This window comes from Bombus pascuorum, chromosome 13 (assembly GCF_905332965.1).
Source record: "Bombus pascuorum chromosome 13, iyBomPasc1.1, whole genome shotgun sequence".
NCBI classification, from domain to species: domain Eukaryota; kingdom Metazoa; phylum Arthropoda; class Insecta; order Hymenoptera; family Apidae; genus Bombus; species Bombus pascuorum.
Genome location: NC_083500.1, coordinates 4832734 through 4856659, shown reverse-complemented (window position 1 = coordinate 4856659; position 23926 = coordinate 4832734). Strand labels below are relative to the sequence as shown.

Below are 23926 nucleotides of genomic sequence, written 5' to 3'. Positions count from 1 at the left end.
TGACGATCGAGAATGGGAAACGTCTCGTCTGGTCCGATTCTCGATTTGTAGTTTCACTTTTTTTCCCCTCTTCCAAGATTTTCCTAGCGACCTTTCTCCCTGTGGCGTTATTTCCTTCTGTCGTGAACTTTCGTGAAACGTTAACAGACCCGTATGAAAATATCACCGGCGATCTCCTTATTTCCGAAGTACTCTTAGAATTTTTATGAACTGTTGGACTGACCTTCGCAACCGAGAAGAATTATTGCTCGCGACCGAAGGGTGAAATTTTGGTCGTACAATGTTCGAGTGGCTTAGTTTAATCGTGAAATCGTTGTTTGAGAGATTCTTCGTCTGAAAACGTAGTATCGATATGATATTGTGAAACTTGTATTTTATTTATTCAGGGAACAGAGACAATTTAAAGAAAATTTATGGTAATGCTACGCGCAAAGTTTCAGTTTCTTCAAACTTTGGCAAACTATAGCATCTACGCGAACCATGAAACAGTAACAGTAAATTAGACGAATCTTTGAAATTTCGTTCCGTAGTTACAATATTAAAAAAATAGTATTCAATAGCGTAAATTTACTGAAAAAGAGTTGCGTGCAAAATATTCTATTAACATAGCACTGGCTTTTAGTAGATTAATTATATCCCAGAGTAAAATAGTTACTAGTGTATTACTGGGCTTTTTAAATAAATTACATCCACTCGCGACGAAAAGAAACGAAATTTCGCAGTGCATAAATTACGATTGCGTTTCCACGTTCGTTGGCACTGCTGGAAGCAATTTCCTTTCGGCACAAAAGAGAAATGGATGATTTCAATTTCGTAGTCGATAATGTATAGACAGGAGAACGGTATTACAGACCATTACTCTCTGTTCCTTCGAAAATCTCGGTACTATACTTGCAAGCTATACCGATCAGCAGAATCTTGGCTAAGAATGTTCCTTTCATGCTCTTTCTTCTGTCCCTTTTTCTCTGGCCCTCCTTTCTTCCTTTCTTTCTTTCCTTCTTTTTGTTCGTACTCACGCTTTCCTCCCTTCGAAATCCATTCCAATGAATTGCCTGGAAGGGAGGGAAACTATAGTTGGCCCAACGATGATAAACTTTTTCTGCGTAACTACATGGAAAATCGAACCAGTGAGATTCATACGGAAAAACGAGACATTCGATTCTGCAATGGAACAATCGTTTCCGTTTACATTCGGTACGCCATGGAGAATAGAACTGTCAGTTGCGAAATTTCATACATGAGTTTGTCGACCAACAATACTAGTTTAATACGTTAACCCTGGAAAATGGAAAATACAAAAAGAAAATTTTATCGGTAGTTAGTAGTCAATAGGCATGAAAAAATTTCAATACGAAAGGGTGAAAATTTGATAACAAAAAGGTTCGAAGAGTTTAAGCTTGAAAATTTGAAAACTTGAACTACTGAAACATGGAAAAACATCGAAATTTGGAAATGAAAATTTGGCAAGTTTAGGAAACTGCATATAACACTCTGAAGATTTATTGTTCTGAATTCGCGAACTCCAAAAGTTTAGTACTTTGAAAAATTGAAGGTTGGAAAATTTGAGAGCTGAGTGCTTTGGAAGTTCGGGAACTTGGCGCTTCGAAAATTCATAGATTTGAGAGTCTGAAACCTGAAAAATTAAAAGATTTGGAAGTGTAGAGCTTCAGAAATTTCAAAAATTCTAGGGATTTAAGAGCTTAAAGCATAGAAGATTTGGAAATACGAAACATAAGAAATTTCACAACTCGGTTACCAAATTCTCAATTTCTAAATATTCAAAATCGCAAGAAATTTCTGTATCCTTCCAATAAAATTATCTTTGCACCTCCATCTGTGTCTTCGTAATTATATGCGCGATTTCCATTAATCCAGAAGAATGTGAACTCTGTGTGAAACAGCGGTAGAAAAAGAGAATGTGCCCGGCAGGAGCATTTTCTCGAACGAAAGGTCGAATGGAATTGTCTGGGGATTCCGGTAGAGAGTTAATGGATGCATTTTTCGCGACTTCGCTATTTTTTTTATAGATTTTACCGAATTTGCATAAGCGTTGAAAGGGCCGCCCAGTTCTTGTTTGCTCAGTGACCGGGCCTTAATTGAACAATCCGATCAATTAGGCCGAGCGACGTGATCTTTGCATCGCGAATACACCTGGAACTTTCCCCGTGGATTAATTAACGGGGTACACCCCGTGAGCGAGGAGGATTGGCACCAATTTATAAAGAGAACTAATTAATACATCCCGCTCATTAACGGTACACGGGAAAATTAATGCCCTCACGCCCTTTGAGAGTACAAATAAACGACGCTAAAGCTCTCGTTCAGCTTCCTGTAATTTCACTTCCCTCGAAACTTTCGATTTGGAATCGCGTCGACCTTTTTATCATAAAAACTACTCGATTTCACGCTTAATTGAGCCTTTTTACAACACGAGAACGCGTCTCGAAAAACCAGATCGTGCTGTTCTTTTTGTAAAGTAATTCGAATTTTTTGCATTGACAACGAAATTGATTTTTGTTTGATGATTGGACAGAATGTAATTATTTTCGATTGCTTAAAAGGAGAAACAATTATTAGATAAATTAAATTTATATAAAATTGCGCAGGAGCAGGGAACTTTTCAAATATTCGTGACGGCTAGTAGCTGTGAACTGAGTTTCGTGGTGTTCAAAGTTTGCGTCGCTTGTAACACGACCGAGAGTCATCCTGGATGTGTCGTAGTAAATTACATCAAACATTTCCTTCGGGGAATCGCTGCCATGCACGCAGCTGCCTTCGAATTCGAAAACCACGAGCTTCACATTGTGTGAGTGGAAAATTCCTTGGAGACGATTCTCAAAATTGTTAAAGTTTAATGTATATATACCATCCTAAAAGGAGGAGATTATAGATAGAGACGTCTAGGCATTGATCTTCAATTCGAAACTGAGTCAGTATAAATACCATAATCTATATTTTACTTTTACATAAAAAATGCACGATTATTTGTAAATTTTCAAATTACAATAATTTTATGAATTAGCAATCCTCAATTCGAAACACAGTCCATCATCATGAATGCAATATTTTAATTCCACAAATACGCAATAAGTTTGCAAGTTACAATAATTGTACAAATTTGCAAAATCCAATAATTTTATAAAATGTAATCCTTGATTCAAAACTTAGTCAATCAGCATAACGCTTTACTTTTATTTCACAAATGCGCAATAATTTTTACATTCGCAAGATACAATAATTTTATAAATTTGGAAGATACGATAATTTTATAAATTTGCAATCTTTGATTCGAAATTTACTCGATCGTCGTAATTCTTTAGTTTCGTTTCACAAACGCATAATAATTTGTAAATTTGCAAGTTAAAGTAATGTTATTTTGCGATAGCAGTTTCGATTTTGTAATTTATTATTCGCTCCCATTGCGAGGGAGGAAAGAAACGTTAAGCATGAATGAAAGAAACAGAAGATGCGATAGAGGAAAGAAACAGAAGATGTGATAGAGGATCGCAAAGATCCTCACGGGAGAAGGTTAATCCTTCCCTACGAGCAATCTTTTGTATCTTGCCCTATCTTGCAGACCTTAATGGATCGGCGTGGCTGGTTTTACGTTGCGCCAAAGGGGTTGTTTTCCGTCGAGTTCTCTCTATTTCCGGCCTTCTTCGGCTCTCATTCTTTCCAGCGAGCCACAAATTCCGGAGTTTTATGTGTCTGTCGGCTGCATTCGCCGAATCGTCGAAATGCACCGCGACCTATCTCGATGATAAAACTTTCGATGATCGAGATGTGCTCGATATACCATTCAACTTTGTACATATATAGATGTCGACCGTCCTATAAAAACCACGAAAATAATGGGACCGTGAGCATAATTCAATGTGCAATATTTAATTTTGTAGTAAAAAGTTTTTCTAGAAATGCTGGTGGCGTGTCTTGATAACTCTCAATGAGGTAATTCTTATTAACATTTTATACGAATATGGTGCAAAGGTTAAAATTGTTGGATAATAAATATTGTTTTTGACGACCAGTTTGTTGCTAATTTATAAATTTCGCTGAAATTTACGTTTCAATCAAAAACTCGGCTAACTGATTGATTTTCATACTTCTTCGTGAATTGGTTAACAGATAATAATAATAATTTGTTCAACACTCTAACCATTGTCTTTCTTGTTTTTCTAAATGATTTTGTCGATGATTTTCGTAAATCCAAGAACGGAGTTGCATTTGACTTAGCTACAAGCAGATTATTGAAGAGACGCAACGTATGCGTCAGTAGAATGAGTTAAACAGGTCAGACGTTGCGCTGTAAGAATTCGTTGAAAGAAATTGATTCTTCCGTGCTTCCATATGATTCCTTTCATGAGAATCTCGATCAGCTATGACTGGTGAAATGATGTCGGATCATTTGCCCTGTCACTCGATATTGATGACGTGTTCTGGATTCGATGCGTGACCTATTTTCTAAGCACTGCGGTCCCTTCACTGTTGAAATTTAAATGTCGCCGGAACATATGCGTTTAAAATAGAAATCGATTCGCAGTTCTACCTCTTCACTTCAGGCAACCATTCTCTTGAAGGAAAACCAATTTTCTCTTGAATTTGGTGATATCTATCGTTGCTCTTTCTAACCCTTATCAAACAAATCTTGGACGATAAAATTCAATCCACGAATTACACGAATCGCAGTTGTCAGACAACTGATATTGACATTTTCAGTCTGTCTGCACATCTTAGGTTCAACGCGGTTCGAAATTCGAAACATTTAACAAGATGCAAGAATGTACATCTAATTTCTGGTAAAATGGACAATTCTGATTAAATGAAATTGATTGTTCAATTTTAAAATTGTTCATCATGATTTTTATCTGTGGTCTTCGTATCTGAGAAGAAAGTGTAATATATCTGTATATACTGAGAAGATAGTATAATAATCTGTGTAATATATCGTGCATGTAGTATCTATTTTTACAAGCATTATATCTTTGAACTTAACAAATCCCTCGTCCAATTGTATCATAATTAATCTATTTCTTTTTAACAATCAAACAGCAGAAAAATGAAAAAAGAATAACCAAAGTGGACTTGTGCACTATGTATTGTCTATTGTTAAAATGATTATATTTTTGAACTTAATGAATTCTTTGTTCAATTGTACCATAATTGTACCATAATTAACTGACTTCTTTTTAACAACCACGTAATATAAAAACAAAGAAATAATCTTATTAGGTCTTTTCTACATAATCTTCATATATTTTCCAATAATCCTCAGATTTCCCAGAAATAAAATCATAGAATCCTAATTATTACTTCTCAGTACAAAAATTATGATCATTTCCTATCCGTAATGAATGTGACATAAATCCTATGGGATTTACTTGCAAATAAAAAGACTCGTATTGAATACCGCAAAGTAACTAAACGCAAGTTCTAAATAATGAGAAGATTGCGTGTTACGGATGGAAGAAGAATGAATGACGGAGAATCTGCATGTAGGGTGCAGCAGGGTGCAGATCGTGTGGGTTCGATTCGATGGAAGGCCGGATCAGCAGGTATCGGGTTTTCAGAGCGAACGTCCGGTAGGGATTGTATCGGGAGAGATGGTCGTGGACAGGCTGTCGATACCATCGATCCTCCCGACTTGGTGGTTCCTTCCGTGCCGAAATGGGTGTACGGACTCTGTCGCGGAAATCCGGTTCGAGGATCCATTTTCTTCCGGGATAAACGTCACCGGCCGGTGTTCCTGACGCTGGAAATTTCGGCCCGTTGCCTCGTGAACGTTTGTTTATTTTAAACGGGGGATTACGTGACCATGGCGATCAGGCACCATGCCGTTCGTTCGTTTGCGTTACGGATATGGCCGAAACGTATTGGCTGGAAACGCCAACGAATCCTCAACCTGCCACAAGATAAAATCCACCACTTCGATGCCTGTAAACCTGCTATTTATTTTCATTTTATCGTAAAAATAAATCGAGCGAATATTTTCGTTTGCATTTTGAAATCATGGAATATGCCACGGGTTTTTTGCAGTTTGAATGTTTACAGAAAGTATGCTCTGAGAAAAGTTTGGAGGAAGATCGATCGTTTTGACGAGAAGGGAAGATGAACCTTCTTTCCCTGGAGATAGTACTTTATGTTTGATATTTTCGTTTAGTGTTTTTCTAAAAAGAAAAATAAGAAGATAGCTTCTTCTTTAAATAGAGATATATCGGGTGTTTCGAGCTTTTATATGTTTCATATAAGTATACTTTAAACGCTTGATACTTCAGGAGCAAGTATGTTTCAAATTCTTTTTCATAGTAGTATTTTATTACTGAAATATGTACAAGGATCTGCAAGCACTGCGGCGATCAATTTCTTTTTGTTCACAGCGTACGATATTAGAAGCAAGATTTATGCTATCTCTCGAACACAAGTAGGACATCAACTTAGAAAATCGTGTGTGCAAAGCTACTTTGTGTTCATGCAAATAACGTGCGCATACGTCACGCGGTCGTACGTAAACAGAAAAGGAGAGATAGGATTTTGCGTGCATCCCCTTTGGGAATAGTTGGAATACATTACGTTTAATCTCTGCTGTGTCATCGATTAAGGTTTCCAAACGCCGTTACTCGTATTTTTTCTCGCACGCTAAATGGATAATTGTTGAAGGAATTCCGAAACTTTGTTGCTTTGGGAAATTTATCTTCGTTCGTGAATGGGAATTTGTCGACCATGTTGCAGCGATGAGAATAAATCCACGGTTGATGTTTAAACGTCTACGTGTAAACGTTCGAATAAGGGATATTTCGGGATGAAAATGCCACGGATTTCGAGTATCCAAGCCGAAATGCAGAGCCAGTATAATAATTCCGAATTTCGGCCAGTAGCAAGTTTCTTTGCATGCAGGCGAGTGTTGTTAAGCTCTGTCCGTGTTTAAAGCACACTGCACCGTGTAACGATGCCATTTCGAGTGCAATCTTCTTCTGTTTATTGCGCCCGTATTTTATCTTGGAATTTCCTTAAGCACGTTTGTTGCTGAATTGCCTGCGCAATCATTGAGTGTATAAATTGGGGAAAATTGTGCCGTGAAAATTAACGGAGCCTTAAGAGGGACGGATACAATTTCCCTGGAACAATGAGTCGCAAAATTCATCGTATTCTTGCATATAATATCGTGGAAGAACGTCATGAAAAGAAATCAAATTCATTTGCATTTATTGCTAAAGATCCTCTCGCTCGGTTATAATGATTCAATGTCCAATCTTTGTTCCTAAATCCGAGTGACGGTAAATACGTGGAAGGGCAGAGGAGAATCAATGAAAATCAGGACCTTCTTCAACTAACACTAATTAGTTAGTCAAATTTTACAAGTCGTAAGTTGCAGGTTAGTTAGCTTCAATGAACCCTCTTGTATTTCAAGATAACAAGTTTCAAAGCGACAAGTTTGACAGGAAAACAAATGAAATTGTAATTGTAAATTTTTTGAGTGATACATTAATCATTTAATCATCTAGTTTGATTCAACATAGTGAAATTGTAGAGGCAGATTCTTCATCTACAGTTTGTAACTTATTAATTTACTAATGTTATTATTGGTAAATTATTAATATTATTATTAAATTAATTAACACAGGATTCCCAGGAAACAGGATTTTAAGCAAAAATAAAAGTTGTTTATTACTTTGAAAATATCAATTTCTCCCATTCTCTTATATTTTAAGTAACCTTGTTTCCTCGTTTATTAAATATTATTTTACCAACATCTAAAAGCTTCCCTTCAAAGTCCTATTTTACATGTAAGTGCTTAAGATACGAACCAATTTACCATCTTTTCCATCAAATTATCTTTCAAAGCTCAGAAGAGACTAGCAATTTCGCCAAAATAGTCCACATATAGAAACACATTCCGCGGTATCAGGTTTCTAGCTTCAAAAACACGTTTGTTTCCAGTGGAAATGTCCACGAGTAGTATGGCTTCAGCCGGAAATACCGGCACGCGAAAACACGGTCGACAACATGAGCAAAGAAGCCGCACCGCATGAAAGCATCTGCGTTTCGTTTCCGTGTTTCCGTTTATGTCCTTTCCGGATGCTAGCCGTCGCTGCTCCCAAAAATGTCTCTGTCTTGGTCACGTAAAAGGCGAATGTAAAACTCCCGTGAAACCACGGGAAGAAGCATCATGGGGGGATATTTGCGGCGTTCCAGCTGCACCTGACGACACTCCGACGAGTCGTATGTTCGACCGATCAAATGGCAGCCATCCCTTTTTCCGCGTCGCCATGAATACGAATTAATGCTTTGTGCTGAGACACAATCGGACCTTGTGCGGATTGTACCGATCAAAATTTGTGGAACAAATCAGCGAGACGTTTTGCGTATCGAGAAGTCATCCACGTAAGAATCACTGTTTGGTAGACGAACTCTGAGATAAAAATAGAATTTTGAGATAAGATGCTAAGCTTCGTGAGGCTAAAGGTTTGGGTAAGATGCGATGGTGTATAATTTTTCAAGAGTCTTACGCGAAAGGAAAGGATTGATAAGAAATTTTGTACGAATTTGAATGAAACGTTTTATGTGAGAAATGTTTCACGTAAGAATACAGAAGTAAATTTTGAGACAGAAATAGAATTTAGAGAAGAGATAAACTTCTGATAGCAAGGTTTGGATAAGACAGAATGGTGTAAAATTCTTTAATAGTGTGTAAAATGAATCGTAGCAGAAGTTGGTTGCAAAATGGCTTCCGAAACAGTGATAAAAAGGAAATGGATGTTGATGCGGTTTGGAAGGTAGTAAAAAGATATCTGTATAATAAAGTTGAAAGTGCGGTAGAGCGATGGAGAACAAAGAGCTTTCAAGAGCCGAGGAAGCTATAGAATATAACTGCTTCAGGATATTTCTCTGCTAGGACTATATATTCCTTATGCTGTTGCATCCTTGAAATTTGCTATCCTTTTGCCAACTTTTTCAATTTCAAATGTTCGATAGTAAATTAATCTATGGCGCTCGTTCATAAATAACCATCAAGCGTTAAAATGATCTATTTCTGAAAAAATGTTACTCCGATGTGCTTTGGAGTCATGCATAAATTAAAGAAACTCCGAAGAATCCCTCAAGGGCCCCGACAACTCTGCGGCAAAGCCATCGAAACTCAATCTACCACCTTCCATATTCCGCAACTTTCACATCGAAGATGCTAGCTAAGACACGGTCGGTTTCATCGAGGGACATCCAAGCGGCGAGAGTAGACTTAATCGCGATGGAAAAAGAGGAGTTTCCCTCCTCTATTTCTCTTTATACCTCCCAGCCGAAATCTGGAAAGCGATTTCAATAATATGGAAGCAAGGTGTTCAGTGGAGAGGGTCTTGCGGTGAGACTGGATGGAAAGGAGTCGAGGAAGGCAGACGGTTCTTAAAGATTCATCGTTCCTGCTATATTTAAGCTCGATCCAAGCCAGAGAAGACCCTCGAGACAGTCTTACCGGGTAGAAACTGTCTTAGCAAATCCCTCTTTGGGACCCCATAGGACTCTGCCTCACAAAGCTCTTCCTTTGTCCGTCGTTGGAGTTCTGAACTTCATAATTCACACTCACCAACGCCATCGTTACGCTTCTCTCTCTCTCTCTCTTACTTATTCTTCCCTCTGTGTCCCTTTTCTTCTCCAGTTCGCATCCTCGCCGGATTCTCGGGCCAACCTACGCGAAATGGAAAGCTTTCGCCTCCGCTTGAAAGAGAGTTTGAATAACGCGCGTGTGAGGGCTCGTCGCGCGCGCTGCATAAAGGTTAAGTGCGGTTTCAGTTGCGATGAGACGGCCAAACCGCGTTCTCTGCCCTTCACAGAACTCTATGTTCTTCAGTAGTATCGTTTGGGTGGAAGAACGGTGAAAAGGACCGAGTACGCGAGTATTAGCATTTAGGATGTTAGATACTTGTCTTTCACCGTTCTTTCGGTCTATTGCTTCGTGAAATGGGATTTGGCGCTGCCCGAAGTCTTCGTGGTATCTCTTGATTTCCTTAAATTCAGGAGAGAAAGAGGAGAATCTTGAGCTTCTGTGATTCTATCTTGAAGGAAATATAAATAGGTACTTTAAATTTTAGGGAGCGAAGGGTTGAAGTGAGTCGAGACCAACTCCACCTTCTCCTCGAGCATCGTTTTTCAGCGAGAAACCGTGAAAAGGATCGAATACGGTTGTATTAGCATTTAAGGTATTAGCCACTTTTCTTTTTATCATCCTTTCGCTCTGTTGCTTCGTCAAATGAAATGGGATTTGATAGCCCGCAGAATCTTTGTGGTATTTCTGAGAGCTGGTTTTCTTGGATCGAGAAAAGAATTCGGAGAATCTCTAGCTTCCGTGTTTCTGCCTTGAGGGAAATATAGGTAAGTACCTCAACTCTTAGGAGGTGAAAGATTGTATTGACTACTGCAATGGAAAGTATAATAGTACACTTCTTAGTAGTAGCGCGTGAAATTCGACACAAGGGGAGATTAAAATCTTCCCATTTAAAAAGGAGCTCTGATATAAGGTTCTATATTCGAAATCTACGGGCCCAAAGATTCTTAAATTAAATGGGAAATCTGGCGAATCGTTAATCTCTTCCACTCAAAGGCTGCATCGGTTACATTGGAGAATTATTTCTTACTCGCTCCCGAGACACGGCGTATCCTTTCCAGAATAGAACGTTAATCTATAACGACATTACTCATCGGACTCGATAAGTTTAACCAGCACGCAAATGACTATTCCTGACTTATCGTCGATGCTAATGTCCCCATGGTGTGGGGTCGAAAAGAAGCAAATAAATGGGGAACGGGTGCACATGGGATCGTGGCGAGTGTCATCCATTTCCAAGGGAATATTAACCATACTACGCCTTCGGTGGTGCGACAAAATGCTCGCTCGACCATATAAAAGAAGGTATAGCTGGACGAAAAAAGAAAGAAAAAAAGAAAACGAGGGGGAAAAAAGGCAGATAAAACACGACTTCGAGGCCATTTCTCAAACGTGTCAAACGAAATGAGCGAATCGCCATCCGTGACGATACCTTCTTTTTCTAAAACGGTTCTTGGTAATTATTTGTTGGTTCGTCATTTTTCTCGAACCAGGACTCACAGCCCTGGAAATATCTCGGAATCGATCGAAAACGTTCGTTCTCTTTTCAGCTGAATTGTATTACTTACTTTAATGCAGTTCGTACAATGGTCCTTGGAAAATGTTTGATTTATGCGCGAAAACGCCGGAGGCACGATATTTATGGCCACGGTATCCTCAGCTCGTGTTAGTTTCCTCTTCTTGGAAGTATCGATGAAGCTTCCTCCCGAGGATTACTTGAACAGTTTCAGTGGTACTTCGGGTCGCTGCTAGTTTAATATATTTTCATTCAGAAACCATTTTATTTATCGAACTTTGAATGTATTTTTTTTCTTTGTGAAGACGGCAGAGAGAAAAATTGAGATCTAGTCTCCTTGATGGAATTTGAAATTTACGATATTTAAACGCGGATTCGCACTCGCCGATGTAAGTTAATATTTCTTTGTCGGTACGCGATTGTCCAAAGTCAAAGAAAACGCGACTGTGTTCCAGTTGGAAAGTCCACCAAACATTGTCTATAGACAAAGTTGATACAGCTCGTGGATAATGTATGTCCTATGTTATATTATACATAGCGTAACACATACATACATTATGTGTATCATACATCTCGCAGAACTTTGGATGGTCCATGAACATCCGTAGACCTTGTACGTGAATATATCCGCCGACAACGTGTAAGTCAGTACACTCAACATTAGTATTGGTTTAACCCTCCTGTTCCATTTGTTCTATGTAGATAGCACGGCTGTATACGTAATTGGTTTACATATATATAGCCTTACAAATATTGTCATTAGCCTGTGAACATCTATGCATTTATGGAAAATGTAAATGTACAAAAATGTACAGGATACACATAGTATGGAAGAATATACGAAATATCCAAAGTAAAGTACTCGTCATAATTAGACTGCGGATTTTTATGCAATTTCATACTTCTACGAACAGAGCCAGAGAATTGGAAGCCGCGTAAAAATTCGTTTCATCTAGTAGAAATTATAGAGTAGCCGCCTCAGAATATTTTATATATTTCTGTATATTATATGCGATCTATGGATGTTTTCACTTTTAAATCTAATGCAAATACATAAAAATCTAGTTAAAATGAAAAAAGATCTCTACATATAAGTTTCATTTCTTCAATAATATTCATACAAACTAAAATTTGTAAAACTCGCAATTTAGACACAGCCTAATTGCTTATCTAATGTTTATTTGCACCGATGGCATTCTGCTGTCTTCAAATTGTAAAAGTCAGCAGATATTTCATTTTTAATAAACCCGTAGTGGTTCTATCCTTGGATGAGACCGAGGCTCAGCTTTTCTCGAAATAAAAGTCATTTAAAAATAGCGACGAGACTATCCGAGGCGTATAGAGCGGGATGGACAATAATTCATTGGCTGGTTAACCGGGAATCGATGCGCTTTCAGCTTCCTATTCGCTTCGAGACACTCGCAGGGCCGGCCTCTTGCCGGCGAAGAAATTACAGGAACAGAAGAAGAGGGAATTTGCCGTAACACGGCACAACGCCCTGGAAAAACCGACCTATGGTGGTCGTAGTTTATAACCGGAAGTGGTCGTGGTCGGTAATAACCAGACAGCGCGCTTTTAGAGGGAACATTTACGAGCGTACATAGATACGGTGCATCTACTGGGTCGCGCCCTGCCCCTCTCCGCCTCGCTTGCACGCCTATATTTTACTTACCATATCGTGCATCAACAACGCGGAGACCACTTTTGCTTTTTGCCACGGAGATACACCGGCTAAGATAGACTTCATCCACCGATCGTAAATCTAGACGGAGAATTTTCGGCCTTCGCTGACTTTCCTGCTTGCAACACGCGCCATTCTGATTTTTTATTTAAAGAAAAATTATCCTTTTGATAATGATAGGTAATTGATAATTTTTTAGAATCATGGATCATGCGTGATTGAACATTCTTTTTCATAAGTTTTAGTTTTTTTATGCGATATTCATTGCCTTGTGTAATTGTTGTGGGTGTTATTATAATTAGACATGAATTTACTGACAAAGATTAAAAAACATAATAATCGTTTGAAAATTATCGTATATTCCTTAACTTCTGAGGTACATTGGCTGGAATTAAAAATACTATGGAGAGATAACAGTTCGTACATGGACATGCAGTAAGTGTATATACTCACAAGTTGCCAGTTGAAAACGAGAAGATACCAACTTAGTGGTCATTTCAGCACGACAATAACCTGAAACATTTTTCTAAATTAATCAAGACATTTTTTCTGGAAGAAGAAGTTAATACAATTAAGTGGCCAAGTCAGTTTCCTGGCTTGAACCTCATTGAACATTTGTGGAATTACGTTAGACATCAATTGAGAAGGCAATCTACACTACCAATTTTAAACTTTGTTTTGTCCATCATATACACCCATACCGCTATAGGTATAACTTTCGTAGATTAATTCATTGTAAGGACTAAATTATACTCTTCACACCATAAGATTTCTTCTTCCAGTAACGGATAAAAGTAACAATTTTCGAAGTAACTCGTTATCCTGAATTCCTAGGATACCATTACGCATGACGCATGATACAAGCTTTCTTTACATCTCTGACTTTCAACCCGTACTTTTTTCTTTCTTCTCCCATTTTCATTTTATTTTCCAAGAGGGAGCTTTCTTTCTTTTTGAGGATATTTTTTCCCCAAAAAGTTTGCAACGACCGCGCACGGTGAAAACATTTTTCCAGAAGGATGATGTTACGCAATTAGGAAAGGTGAATTTCCGTGTTTCTGGTTGGCCACGGTTTTTACGTGGCTCTGCTTTTTTTTGGCCGAGACGATACGTTTGTCACGTTTTGGTAGTTTGGACGTTGGCTAGCTCCCGTCGTTTTTGTCGAAAATTTGGCGAATCGTAAAGTTTCGGTATCGCGGGCGGCCTTCGTTCGCGTGAAAGTTTGATGCCGGGCTCGCCTCCTGCCGGATCCCTTGATTAAATCTTCTTCACCCTCGTTTATTCGCGAAAGCTTGCTGCGTTATTTACGCACGCGTCCGTATTACACCGCCATACGTTACAGCGATATACGCTCTCCCATCTGGGGAAATACGAAACGTTTGCCCCGCAACCGCTGTTTATGCGTCTACTTACGAAAATTGTTTATCGGGTCAAGACTCACAGTTTTCTATTTAACCATCGCCGACAGCGAGAAAGAGAATATTGGCAGTAAACGCAGATGGACATAGTCTAATTAACTTTCGGTTGGCGGCAGCAAAATTTGTATAGTTTCAGTTTCTCCTGGTTTGCTTCTCTATTTCCAGCATTTTTAGAATAATTGCGTTCCTTCTTCGCCCGGTTCTTCGCTTGGAAAATGTGGATTAATATTACCTTGCAGATGCCGGAACGTTCGTTTGAAAAACGACATATGTATGCGTTTTTGATCTTTACAAAAATTTTTTCTCAACTTTCATGTGCTATCATTATTAAATTGTCGTTTGTAGCCATATTTCCATAACGTTTTCCCGGGAAATCAATAAGCAAACTCCCATGCGAACGTTTTTGCCAAAGCGCCTTGAATGTTATTATAAAAATCTCCTTGATTTCGTGTTTTTTGCCGCAGAAATATGGAGCTCTGGTGATCCTCTTTTCTAGCGAGCCAGGCGAACAGCGGACTATCTCGCTGGGAAATGTTTTATTCGGAAACGTGCTTTCATATCGAGAAAGGAAAGCACGCTATCGAGAGTTTACACGGGAATATTTTCTGTGTTATTTCGAGTACGTGCACGAACAGGGTTGTTTCGTGAACCATTAGGCAAAGGGCTGAACCGGTAACCCAATTAATTCTCGGCTTCCGGCGTTGGCCAGAGTCTTGCCGTTTCGCGCTAATTGGATCACTACGATGACGCAATGAATATTAACGTTCTAGTCATTTACCCGGCTTTGTGGGGCTCATTGAAGTTCATCAAAAGGTGTATCAGTAACGCGGAAACACGAATTGCTTGCGTAATGGCGTTTATGCGGGTGAATTTTAAGACAGCAGTCGTGGTACTTGTTAAGATATCAGATCCTACTGCTCGAGATAAAATTTTTGTGTTCGCGGCCGATGAACTCGAGACAAGTGATCTTGAACAATAGCTGGAGGATAATTTGTTTCCAGGTGGCGAAATATTCTACCTTTGGTTCTTGTAAATCGAGTCAAGCGTTGTTGATGTTAGTTTCGTAGATTTAACGAGCAATGACAAACGAGTACAAAACCTAGTTCGCTCTTCAGTCTTCTACGTAATTTGTAACCTGCTCTTTGACTTTAATTCTATTTTTTAAATAAATTTTCTCTCACTGTTATTATCGCATTCATCAAGATGAATTTTTCTTGAAATTAATAATAATCTGCAGAATTAATAATAATCATTAATAATGATCTGCAGAATCATTAGAATTTCAAATAGGTATTTCTAGACTTTTAAAAAATTTAGACTCTGATATTACTTGTGATGAACTTGGTAACTTATTAGGTTTTTATAAAATATTACTATTCTTTGAAAGATCCATCGCCTTAACTTTTCGGTTGATTTAATATCAAGAAGATCTAGTTACGTCAATGATAGATCCTATTTGGATTGTCATAATCTCGAGTCAAAGTACCTGTAGAAATCAATTTGAAAAATTGCCAAGCCCTCCGTAATAAATAACGAAGATATTAAACCGACATGATTTTTCAAAATATCGTTCACATTCTTTTAAAATTTGGTAGTTAAAAAACTTAGAAGATAAAAATTTCGTCGCTATTGATTAACTTTAATATTAATTCCGAATTTAATGTCTATTAAAATTTGATAAGGGCACCATAAGAAATTCATCGCTTTTGATTTAGTATTAACAAATATCTAGCAGTCTAACCTGCACACTCGTAGAATTTTCCTATGGTTGTCGTAATCCTGCTCCCAAGTATCTTTGGAAAATTTTAACTTCTTTCGTCACGAAGTTCGCGATAAGTACAGAGAAGATAAACCGACGCGATTTTTAAAGGCATCATTCAAGTTTCTTAAACATTTGAATTATCCTCGATATCAACCGGAAACTTAATATTTAACAAACATAAAGATATCTTGAAACATCCAGTATCTTTGATTTATTACCGACAGAGACCTAGTCACATACTCATAGAATTCTCCTCAAATTACCATGATCCCGAATCAGAGTACCCGTAGGAACGTTCAACCCCTGCCAAAAGGCGGCGATAAGTAAAGAGAAAGAGATAAAGGAGGACGTGATTTTTAAAAATGTCCGCGAAAAGTGGAAGGATTCGAAGGGTAGGTTGGTTCGATAATGTAGCCCGGGACACGATAAGACACTCGTGACAAATGGGAGAAAGAAAAATCGGCCGACAGCCGTGCGAAAAGAGGAGAGCGCGGAAAAAGTTGGGTCGCAGGATGAAAGTCAGCGACAAGGGGATAGGGTGGCGCGCTGTGTGCAAGGGTTAAAAGGAGGACAAGAATAAGGGAAGAACAAGTGAACAGGCTGCTGGAACGAGGGATACGACCTGGCAAGAGTGGTTGGTGTGACGTCGGGTAATTACACGACGAAATCTGCAAATGGATAGACACACGTCTGACAAATTAGTTGGCTAGAGCGAACTTGCCTTCGTACTCGGCAACGCTCCTACGGTCGGATTAGATATTTTTGTCTGCCTCGCGGAAAATGTACGCCGTCCCAATCTCGTTTCGCCCGAAATACGAAACAGAAATTTGAGAAATATCGCGATTCCGACTGGGATCGAATGAAATTGATGGACGATACGAAATCAAACCAGATTTATCGTAGGGGTTGCTTTTTGTTGTCTATGGCTGGAATTGGATGCGAATAACAAGCTTCGAATCTGCTAGGTCTTCACATATGAGACGTTCATTTGAACAGTACAAATTCTGTCCTTGCTTTTTAAATTATATCGAAAAATTGTCCAGATTGGAACTCGTGTGATTTCATTCATCCTTCGTTTGAAGTTGTATTGCAGGTTCCTCAAGATGCAAAAAAAAAAAAAAAAAGATTAGAATAATAGATATTTTACAGAACGTGACTACACGAATTTATGACATGGAAAGTTGAACGAAACACGAAATTAGAAATTACGCATGAAACACTTTTTGAAAGAATCTGCGAGAAAGAACCAAAGATGCGAGAACAATGAGTCCGACTTATACAATACGATCCTAATGAAATTTCGCCAGAGAGCAGAGTTGATAAAATATCAAAAAGAAAAAAAGAAGAGACATTAGTTTTATTCGTTCGAATGAATTCACGTAGCTTATACCCCTGTTCTCTATGTTGAATTACCAGTAACAATTGAAGCAAGGAGAACAACTTTTTTGAAACTTTATTCTTCTTCCCCATTAGCGGTGCAAGGAAATTTATTCGACTGAATGCAAAGCAAGTCATTCTTTCTTACCAGCTATAACGTTATATATCAAAGTTTTGCCTGTGATCAATTAAATCAGACCATCGTTCTCTCTAATAAGAGAAATGCGACTCTCTTCGTCAGATTTTCCATTTCGCCATATTCTCTCTCTTTGCTTTTTCTTTCTCTCGTTAGCCGCAACGTGTTGTTTCAGAATGGTTTCTTAACAAAAGCGCGAGCAACAAAAATTGCTCGCCATATTTTTCTAACCAAGATAAGTCCGTGAAACCGGGCAGTGAATGCTATTGCGTTGTTTGACTAATAAACTGTATTCTCCGTGAATAAATAGCGCAGATAACAAGAATATTTCGTGGTTTGTTTATTGTGAATTTTACTAACATTCTTCCAAACAGTACTCCCGCATCTCGTTTCCTTTTCCGCGTTGGTAACACGCTTGCGGTTTCGTGGTTACACGGGAAAATGCGTGCAAATCGGTTATTTCATGTGGATGGATAAATTCGATGTTTCGGAATATCTGAAATTCTCTTGAATTTCCAAATATCCCAATGATTTTCGATAATTACATATGCGTGTTTTTACGTTTCGAGGAGCACAGGTGCGACTAACAAATTGCAATCCTATACTTGTATATTATATTGCATTATAAATTTCACATTCTGTATGTGTATATATCACAGAAAAACGAGAGGAGAGAAGCTTCTATCTATGACAAGTTTCATATTAGCATCACAAAGCCTGTATTTTTAGATTAAAGTATTGGAACATTTTTAACATTGGAATATTTCTCTTTAATCATCAAGTAGCCTAAAAATTAGAATTCAACAGAAATGGACTTATCAACGTAACTGTTAATAGCCTATGTGATCGTGATGACAAAAATTAATTATTGCCTGGATCGTTCATCCCAAATTCTTCTATTCCCCTTTTAAAGTGTTAAAAATCTTTCTTTTTCTTTTTTGTTAAAAAAGAACAAGATCGTAACATTTCACATATTTTAACAAAATTAAAAGAGATCTTACTAGCATTAAATTTTAAAGTATCATCCTGTATACTACTCGCTGTAGAGAAGCGAAAATTTCTATGGATGTTACGAACCAAGGAAATTTGCCACATTCATAACGGAAATTGCGTTTATATCCATGAATTACTCGTTAGTAGATTAAAGTTCGCTCTTTTGACACCGATAAATTCATCTTTCGTGTTAGAAACGCTTATTATTCCAGCATGGTTCTACCAGCTAGAAGGGGGAAGGGTTAGTAATGAAGTCACGTAAGTTTTCTCAATGCAAATGCGCCCGACGAATATCTGGGGAAGATAAATTCTTCGGGATCCTGGTCTCCTTTTGATGGTAATGCACGTCAACAGGGAAATATCGATATCACGATAATTCGTTCATGAAACGTACCATGAAATTATTCCGGTCTCTCCTTTCGACCAATCGTCATCCGTTTCAAAAAGATCGTTCGTTCCTTCACGTAGTTTATTTTACGATAAATCCCCCACTTTGAATCCTTTTGCGTCGCTTGCAATTGACACGGTCAACGTCCAAAGGAAGAAGGTATATAAGGAGAAAGGTAAACGGGGTGGAAAGAGTCTCAACTCGCTGACCCTACAATAGATCAAAGGAATCTTTACATACCATGACGATATCGATGTTAAATGCGAGGAAAAACATGGATTTTTACTTTGCTTATTGTATGCAGTTTAGATGTTTATAAGAAGAGAATTTTCTGTAACAAGGGAATAAGCTTGAGAATGCTGTGATCGAAAGGCTGAAGAAAGGAACTTACAATATCGACGACAAGACAGTTTTCAATTTAATTTCAATGAAACGGTAGAAACCCACTGGATCGTAATGTATTGCAAAGTATGCGTTACAAAAGTTTAAACAAAGAATTTTTAGACGCGCCAAAAGAGACAGGGAAAGCTTTCGGTATGGAACAAAAATCATTTACAATTGGACACATTCTATGGACGGAGATAGAGATACTAAATTTAGAAGTGACGCTACGTGGTAAAAATGTATCAACTTTTTTTAATGTCCTCGCAGCGGCGTAGAAATTTAACAATTTAAGCAATGATGGACAGTGAACGTCCTGCGAATACAGATAGGAAAATTTTAGTATTAAATGAGGAAAATTTGATGTAACTATGAAGAGAAGGAAATTTGTTAATAAGAAATATTCATTTCTAAAATATTCGAAATAAGAAAATTGTAATTTTGAAGTATAGCCACTGGAATATTAATAATCATTGAATTCCTTTCTGGAAAAAACTAAAAACTATTCGTTATTAAAAATATTGAATTAATAAATATTGAATAAAAAAAAATATATAAATTTACAAAAAGAAACAATACGTATAGCTTTGTTTTATTTTAATAATAGAAATTCAGAGAAACTAATTTGTGACTTTATTTCTCCAAGAGCAATTTGAAAATACAGATACAGAATATTGCTTACAAATAAGTTTATTTGTTACGGAGGTAGGTACACGAGTGTAAAATGTGGGAGTAATTTACGAAATTTTCCGAGTTTTTCCTTTCTACCGTCGTATATTTGAAACCAGCTTTTATCGAGTTTTTGTTTTGCTCCACTGTTCTCTAGTAGATTCCACGATACTTGTTTCCAACACGCAGTAGTAAACGTGATCTGAGATCGAGTAGAAGCCCGTTGAATTAGAGATGGCTGATAAATTTTTTAATCTATAGTCTCCGTGGCAAGTAAGGTATATGTTACGATTTTTATGTTCCCTTTTACTACTCCATCCTGATTATTTCGTTCTACTATAAAATTTTCAATCGGGTCTCTTTTTTCTTTATCGTTCTTTATCTTTCGCCTTGTAAAACATGAAAGCGTTCGAACCTGTTTAATCGTCTATACATCTGTATCTTTTTAAAAAATCATCTTATATTCCGCTGTACAAGTAATTTTTCTTCTTAAGATTATTTTCTCCGTGTCTTTTTTATTTTCACTTTTATTTCGAATTTCATTCATTTATTTATTTTCATTTTAACGCTTCCTATTTTTAATTTCAGACATTTGTATTTTTACCATTGTTACAGAGTACTAATCTCTAGTAAATAATTTTTAGTAATAACCAGATTACCTGAGGGTATTTTCTTTATTAAAAATTAATCTAACATCACAGTATATTTTATGATTGAAGATACTGAATATGAATTTGCTGTCTACTAATAATAAACGATACCAAGAAAATGGTACTTTATAAGAAAAATATCGCTTTACATATTCGATTTATTCTGTCGTATGGATTAAATCTATTTCGATTTATGCCAACATTTTGGAAGCATCCCGTACAATAACTGTCCCAAGACGTTCGTGCAGGATTGCATGTTCGAACGAAAGATTCGAAGTAGAACGTTGCAATAGAATTCCATTTCTATCCTGAAGAATAGCCAAAATAAGCCAGGTTAAATTCCAAATTCCGTCGGATCAACTTTCCTAGATGTTCCGAATAAACGTCACTCGGTTCCTCTCTGCTAGATTGAATCTCATCTCTCGACGATTTCTCCGCGTTTCCGTGCCGCGATAAATCTGCAAACGTGATCCCGTCTTCTAAGCTGCGAATCAAAAAACTTCTCCTGCTTATCTTCCACACACATACACACACACACACACACACACCCTTGCCTTTTGTATTCTCTTAATTTTCTCTTATAACGGCAGACTTACCTTAATCGAGATTACGAAGGTAATATAAAATGGAAGATTAACTTTGTAACAAAAGGAGATGCAGAATTTTTCCCACGTATAGGAATAATAAAGTAAGAAAAATGAAAGAGGAAAGGAGAAGAGAGATAGAAGTTAAATCAAGATATTTCAAAGATTTATATATCCATGTATATCGTGGATATTTCATTTAATAACTTTTTTTTTATTATGGACTATTATGAGATGAAAACTTCATGTAGAGTCAAGTTTCGTGGCACAGTCATTTTTACGGTTGACAAAAAATTGAAAAATTATTTCTATACGGGTATGAATGAAACAATATTTCACATTCTTTTTTCTTTCTCTTTTTTTATCCAAGTAACTTGGATATCAATGAAGAGATTATTTTACAATATACTGCACATTCGGAATACCGTTTCGTTTATAATATAGTTTATTTCTTCTTTTCATCCCTTGCACTGAAATTGAGCGAAACAAGTAAAATGAGATAATTTTATTTACTTTCCTTTGTACTTCGCGTGAAATAAAAAAAAAATAGAGGCACGCAAAGCTTCTTTAAGGGAACAACGACGATTTCATAATTCAACAAAATAATGACCGGCGTGATTCTTCATAAACGTAAAATGATTACGGGATACGAAGCGAGCCGAGCTTTGAATAACGATCCGACCGTACAGCTTTATCCCTATTCTATGTGACGTATGCGCGAAACGATTCAAATAGCCAATAACGTCTAACCGATGGTCGTCGATAGTCAAATAATAGCTGACGAAGCAGGGAAACCAAATCGATCGGTTCTAATCTCTAATCCAAGCCACAATCTCGCGAGAATATGGTTTTGGTGGCGAGACTGCGGCCCTATCCCAGGATTCCACGAATGGCTGGCATAGTTTTCGACGATGGTATTTAGTAATTAGCCTACTGCCATCGGAGAGTCGTGCTTCTCGTGCTTGCACGCTCCAGAAACCCGGCCTTTCTTCCCAAATGTAGAAACCACGATTTTTACGACGTCTACCGAAATTATCTTCTTCCACGCTGCTTCACTTCGAGATTCTTTTATCATTTTTCGATTCTATCTGTTCTTTCTCGTATAAAGAAAAGGATAAGTCTGATTCGGAGCATGAAGAAATTCATAATTCCAGCTTCTCTTTCGTTTCTTCTTTACCTTCTTCCTCGTTTTATCTTGTCCTTTGTTCAAAACAGATTGTTCGAAATCGAGATGTTTAATCCCTCGTTGTTCTTCCTCGCACAACGAAAAGAACAAATCCAATTTGGAGCATAGAAATTCACGATTTTGAGTTCCTTCTTTCCTTCTTTTCTTTCTTAATCTCTTTCATTTTCTCTGCTATTTGGCACGAGTCGGACGAAATGGAAACGCTTGATTGTTAATGTTTCTTTCTTTTCTCGCACATGGAGAAGAATAAATTTGATTGAAAGCATAGAAATTCATGGTTTCCGGGTCCTTCTTGCGTATTTCTCTCGTTTCTCATTTTTTTAACTTGCTTTTTATTTGCAACGAATCGACCAAAATCGAGACGTTTAGTTATTGCCGAGCTACGTTCTATCGTGCTGATTTTTTTTTCTAGGTTTGAATTGTTCTTGTTTAATTGGATTTGCAGCCTTTCGACATCGACCACCTGGTTTTGGCGTGTTAGAAACAATGAAACAACCACAGGGCGAAACGATCTCTTGCGCAAAGGCAAATGATGGACGAGTGAGGTGAAATGTTTGTTTTTTACGCCAACCTTTGGTTTACGTGAAATCAATTTTCTGTGTATTTTACTTTGGCAGGGCAACTATAGTTTTATAACGAATAATAGAAGCGGTATTCCTGGTAGTTCTTTTTCGAATGAAATATGGGGCAAACTTTAGTACAGAAGAAGCCAGTAACTGCTAAATAAATAATTTCTAATAAATTTCGAAAGTAAAGTTTTACAATTTCTTACGTTCGTTATATATTGTTTAACAACTAGTCTATCACCAGCTTTTTTAGCAGAATAATTTTCACGATCAAGCTTTCACAGATTCTTAAATCATGAAACAAACCAAATTAGTAAAAAAGACTATAACATATACAATATACTCATCAATATCATCATCATCTAGAAAGTTAAATAATTTTGCAAGATAGAATGATATCGAACAATGTTTTTCGTGATTCGTATTGAAACATACGTGACAACGATGTCAACGAATATCAACAATATCACCTGTATTATTCCACGAGTTTATTAAATGGATTCTTTATTTGTGTACAAAGAATGTAATAAATTCGCGTCTGAAGAGAATTAGTCGAAAGGAAGAAAAATAAGAAATAAAAAAGGAAGGAAAATAACGAAAGAGAGAACGAAGCAGAAGCTGATAAAACTGTAAGGACGAAGGAGCGGGGTTGAGAATGGAGATCGTAAAGAAGAAGAAATGAGCGATTCTCGACCACAGGTACAGAAACTACGGAACTTGAAATAGTCAAGAGAAATTCTGTTGAGTTGATCGATATTTTTTGGTTACTCGCCAAATACTTGGCCGCTTTGTGGATATCCAGTCAACAGGAATGATATTCCGCAGGAATTTTCGCCAGAGTTTGGCACAGTTTGAAATATCCGCGGAGTTGTTCTCTCCTTAGCTATGTAGTTGCAAATTTTCCAGCGAAAATTTTTCTTTCGGGATTAAGACGAATCTCGGCGGAACGTTACATTTACAACTCACCGTGGGGAAATTCTTGGCCTAGATTCAACCTCTTCGTTTTTTTCCTTTCTTTTTTTTTAGC

At 37.4% G+C, this 23926-nt stretch overlaps 1 protein-coding gene across 3 annotated transcripts in view; it reads left to right on the top strand.

Moving 5' to 3' along the window:
• Positions 1–23926, top strand: part of LOC132913520 (inactive rhomboid protein 1) — a 287110-nt gene that overhangs the window by 155171 nt on the left and 108013 nt on the right. The gene's annotated exons all lie outside the window — the stretch shown is intronic.